This window comes from Elephantulus edwardii, unplaced genomic scaffold (genome assembly GCF_000299155.1).
Source record: "Elephantulus edwardii isolate Elephantulus edwardi_28Jun2011 unplaced genomic scaffold, EleEdw1.0 scaffold00021, whole genome shotgun sequence".
Taxonomy (NCBI): domain Eukaryota; kingdom Metazoa; phylum Chordata; class Mammalia; order Macroscelidea; family Macroscelididae; genus Elephantulus; species Elephantulus edwardii.
The window spans coordinates 14288928-14293383 of NW_006399771.1; the positions used below are offsets into that span (position 1 = coordinate 14288928).

The 4456-nt window shown below is 36.5% G+C and overlaps 1 pseudogene; it reads right to left on the reverse strand.

Annotated features, from left to right (window-relative positions):
- Window positions 1–2814: 2814 nt before the first annotated feature.
- LOC102868459 overlaps window positions 2815–4456 on the reverse strand; it is a 66923-nt pseudogene continuing 65281 nt past the window's right edge.

The window sequence follows — 4456 nt, forward strand, 5'->3', positions numbered from 1 at the left end:
GTAAATGTTCATTAAAACTAATAAAATTTAATAATAATAAAAAAAAATAGCTTGCCTCTGGAAATCCTTTGAACCTGGAGAAAGGATGAAAGTTATGCAAGCATTCAGGTCTTTCTTTCATAGGGTTTCTACGAGTCACCAAGACTCGGCACTTAACAACAACAATAACAACAATCTTGCGTACTTGCAGACAAACAAACAAGTCTGTCTTGGAAGCAGTGGAACTAAGGTGCTTCTTAAAGGCCCACATGAGGTAAGTTTTCGCATACTTCAAACATTTTTCCAGGAAAGACCAGTCCTTGAAAAAGATTAAAAGCCAGCAAATTGTGGGGTGAGAAAAAGACTCTCAACAACATAAATAACACAGTGACTGTAACAATAAGCTTAAGTCTATCAGAGGTCACAAGGATAGCTGGAACAAGGTTCAGATCTGCTGTTCAGAGATCACTGTGAGATACAGTCAATTTTATGATGCATGCCACTAACATCTCTAGAGTCCACACCCAGGAAGTATTTCTTTGACTTATCACAAGGTATGCACTAACAAATGAAAGTAAGGATATTGCCAACTGAAGGCTCTTGTTCTTGAATTTTCAGTTTCTTTGGAGGAAAGTTCCAAAGAATCTTTTCTTTAAAAAAAAAAATATTATAAAGGATGTTTTAGCCTATTGTTCTCTTTTTCTTAACAATTGTTTGCAGGAAGTTTTGTCCTGATTTCACCGCTGATCTAGTTTCTCATGCACATCAAAGCCCTGAGAGCCAATTTAGAAAAGTTTATTGCACCTTTATTCCTACATTGCAGGCTAAGAATAGTGATAAACACATTTATAAACCAAAATCATCATGTTGTTGCTGTTAAGTACCATTGAGGCAGAACCAATTTATAGCTGAAATTACAGTGGGTTTTCAGAAGCGTTTAATTGCATGGGAAAGGATTGCCCATCTTTCTCCCATGGAGCAGCTAACAGATTCAAACCATGTGCCTTGAGTTTGGCAGTGCAATTCTTTACCAATAGGCCACCAAGGCTCCAAATTATCATAAATATATAGCATTATGTAACAAAATTTTAATTGGATTAACAACTCTTAATCACATGGATGTTCTGATTTTCTTAGCTGGGTCTCATTGATTACAGGTAGTATGCTGCTGCTGCTGTTGTTGTTGTTGTTGTTGTTGTTATTGTTATTGTTAGGTATCATTGACTCAGGTATGTCTAATCTTACCCAACACCCCAATTCAACCACCAATTCTTCTTTCATCTTTATTTGTCCAGCCCTCAGATACATAGCAAGTGATGGAAAAGATCTGAGTCAGGCACACCTTAGTCATCATCTGACATCACGATCTTCAGTATTTCATAGAGGTCCCTGACAGCAGACTTGCCCAAAGCAATACATCTCCTTATTTTATGACAGCTGGTACTAAGGGTTTTAATTGTGGGTCCAAGAAGGTGGAATCATTGACACTTTCAATTCTTATTCCGTCTATCATGACGTTGCCTTTTGGCCCAGTGGTAAGGACCTTGCTTTCTTTGTGTTGAGATAGAATCCATATTAAAGGCTGTATGTAGTCCTTGACTGAATTTCAGCAAGTGCTTCATGATGCCCTGGCTTTCAGCAAGCAAGATTGTTTCATCTCAATAAATTAAGTTATTGGTAAGTCTTCCTCTGATTCTGATACTACATTCTTCTTCATGGAGTATGGCTTCACAGATTATATGCTTAACATACATATTGAATAGAAATGGAGAAAGGACAAATTCGTGACTCAAATATTCCTGATTAAATGCAGTGTTTCCTTGTCACATTTGGACAACTCCTTGGTGGTCTACGTATATATAGATTTTGTATGAGCACAATTAAGTGATCTGGTATTCCCATTCTTCTCAATGTTAACCATAGTTTCTTGTGATCCAAACAGTTAAATGCTTATGCATAGTCAATAAAACAGAGACATGTTATTAGTATTCACTGCTTTCAGCCAGTATCTATCTGACATCCTCAGTGATATCCCTGGTACCCCAACCTCTTCTAAACTCAACTTGAACTTTTCACTGTACCCTGTCAACTTACTGTTCTATCCATTTTTTAATGATCTTCAACAATATTTTGATTCATGTGATACTAATGATATTATTTGATAATTTCCACATTCTGTTGGATCACATTTCTTGGGAATGAGAACATAAATGGATGTTGGCCAAGCAGCTGTCCTCAAATCTTCCTGGCATAGACCTGTATGTCCGGGGTTGCTTTTGTTAATTGAAAACATGTCAATTGATATCCCATTGATTCCTGGTAACTTGGTTTTTTTTCCAGTGTCTTCAACACAGCTTGAACTTCTTCCTTTGTTTCTATCAGCTCTTGTTCATATGGTACTTCCTGATACTTTTCAGTATCAGCTAAGTCTTTTAGGTAGAGTGATTTTTTTTTCTCTGTATCCCCAGCACCTTCTTTTAATGCTTCCTGGATCACTCGAGGTTTTCCTATAGCAAATACTAAGCAAGTTCTTCAATTTTTATTCTCTGGGTCCAGCTCTTGGCATATTACATTATAATTCTTTGTTTTGTCTTCTTGAGCTGCCCTTTGAAATTTTGTGTTCAGTTCCTTTACTTCAACATCTCTTCCTTTTGCTTTGGCTTCTTAATGTTCTAATGTAATTTTCATAATTACTTCCACACCAATCCAGCTTAAGAAACACAAAGAAAAGTTTTATACGGATGCAGTGACATCTTATCAATTGGAAGATAAAGGAAATAGAAGGACTTCAAAAAGGGCTAGAAAAACTAGGACTTAGTCATCAGGATTAGATCATCATCCCACATCTTTTATTGGATCATCTCTTTGGGGGGCAGGAGGAGGATCTGCTCCAGTTATTTGGCCATAGAGTTGTTTTCCAAATTTCTTGACATAGGTTAGTGAGCACATTTTGGGCCGCAGCATCTAATTGTTAAAATACATCAATTCATATTTCATCATTATCAGAGGCCTCAATGCCTTTGGTATAGTTTGGAATTCTTCCTTCATTACAATTGGTTCTTAAATATATCCTACTTCCCAAAACGGCCTAGGGGTGAACAATTTTTTAACCACAGTGACTGTGTATTCCTTCCATCTTCTTTTGATGATTCTTGCATCATTCAAGATTTTGCTCATAGAGTCCTTCTGGAATGTCACTCAAGGCTTGATGGGGTTTTTTTTTCTTTTTTTAGTTCTTCATCTTGAGAAATACTGAGCAAGTGCTTCCATTTTTATTCTGACTCCAGCTCTTTGGACATTAAATTATACTATTTTGTTTTATCTTTTTTAAGCTGACCTTTGAAGTTTCCTGTTCAGCTCTTTGACGGAAGCATTTCTTCCCTTTGTTTGGGCCTCCATGTTTTAGTGCACATTTCAGAGTCTCTTCTGACATTCATTTTGGTCTTTGTTTCTTTTATCCCTTTTGCTTTCTTCATAGAAGATATCCTTGATGTCATCCCAGAACATGTGTACTCTTCAATTGTTAGTGTTCAATGCATCAGATATGTTCTTTCATTTTCTTCTCCTGATATACTTATTCATTGATTAACTTTCAGATGTATGTAAAGCATTTGAAATATCATAGCTTGGATAATCTTGGTCTTTAAACTTACATCCGTGCTCTTTAGAACATTAAAGTGATCCTTGACAGCGAAGTTACCCAATGTGAGAGAGGAAGACCTCAAAGAGATGGGCTGATGAACTCATGCAATGGGCTTGAGCATGGATGACATAGGATAGAGGTTGCAATGAGTCATAATCAAATTTGATGGCATTTGAAAAAAACAAAAGAATAGTCAGCCAGAGTTCATTCCAAAGGCCTACATTATCCTTGTCCTTGGATCTGTCTTCCTAAGAAAAATTTGCTCCCAAAACATGGCCAAGGGGTAGTTATTTGTTAGGATTTTAGAGTTCCTAGATAGAACCTTAGGTTGTCCATGTATATGCAATATGTAGCTTTTCATTGTCCTTTATCAGAAGGGGAACAGGCCACAAAGCTCTTCTCTAAATGTCACTTTATATTATTGAATTCCTAATAGTCCTAAGATTTTATATTACAAAATGTCTCTCCCAAGTTGCTATACAATATATTTATCTAAGTGGCAGGATAGAAAAAATATTCTTTAATAGCTGTTTTCATGGTCTTGCTATGATGAAAAATGCTGCTATGAACATTGGTGTACAAGTCTCCATTTATGTCTCGGTTCTCATTTTCTCAGGGTATATTCCAAATAGTGGAATAGCTGGGTCATATGGAATTTCTACATTCAGCCTTTTGAGGAAATGCCAACTGTCTTCTAAAGTGGTTGTACCATTTTAAAATCTCAGCAACAATGTATGAGAGCACCTATCTCTCCACATCTTCTCCAACATTTATCTCTCACTGTCCCATTAAACTTTGCTACTGCTACTGGAGTAAGATGGTATCTCACTATGG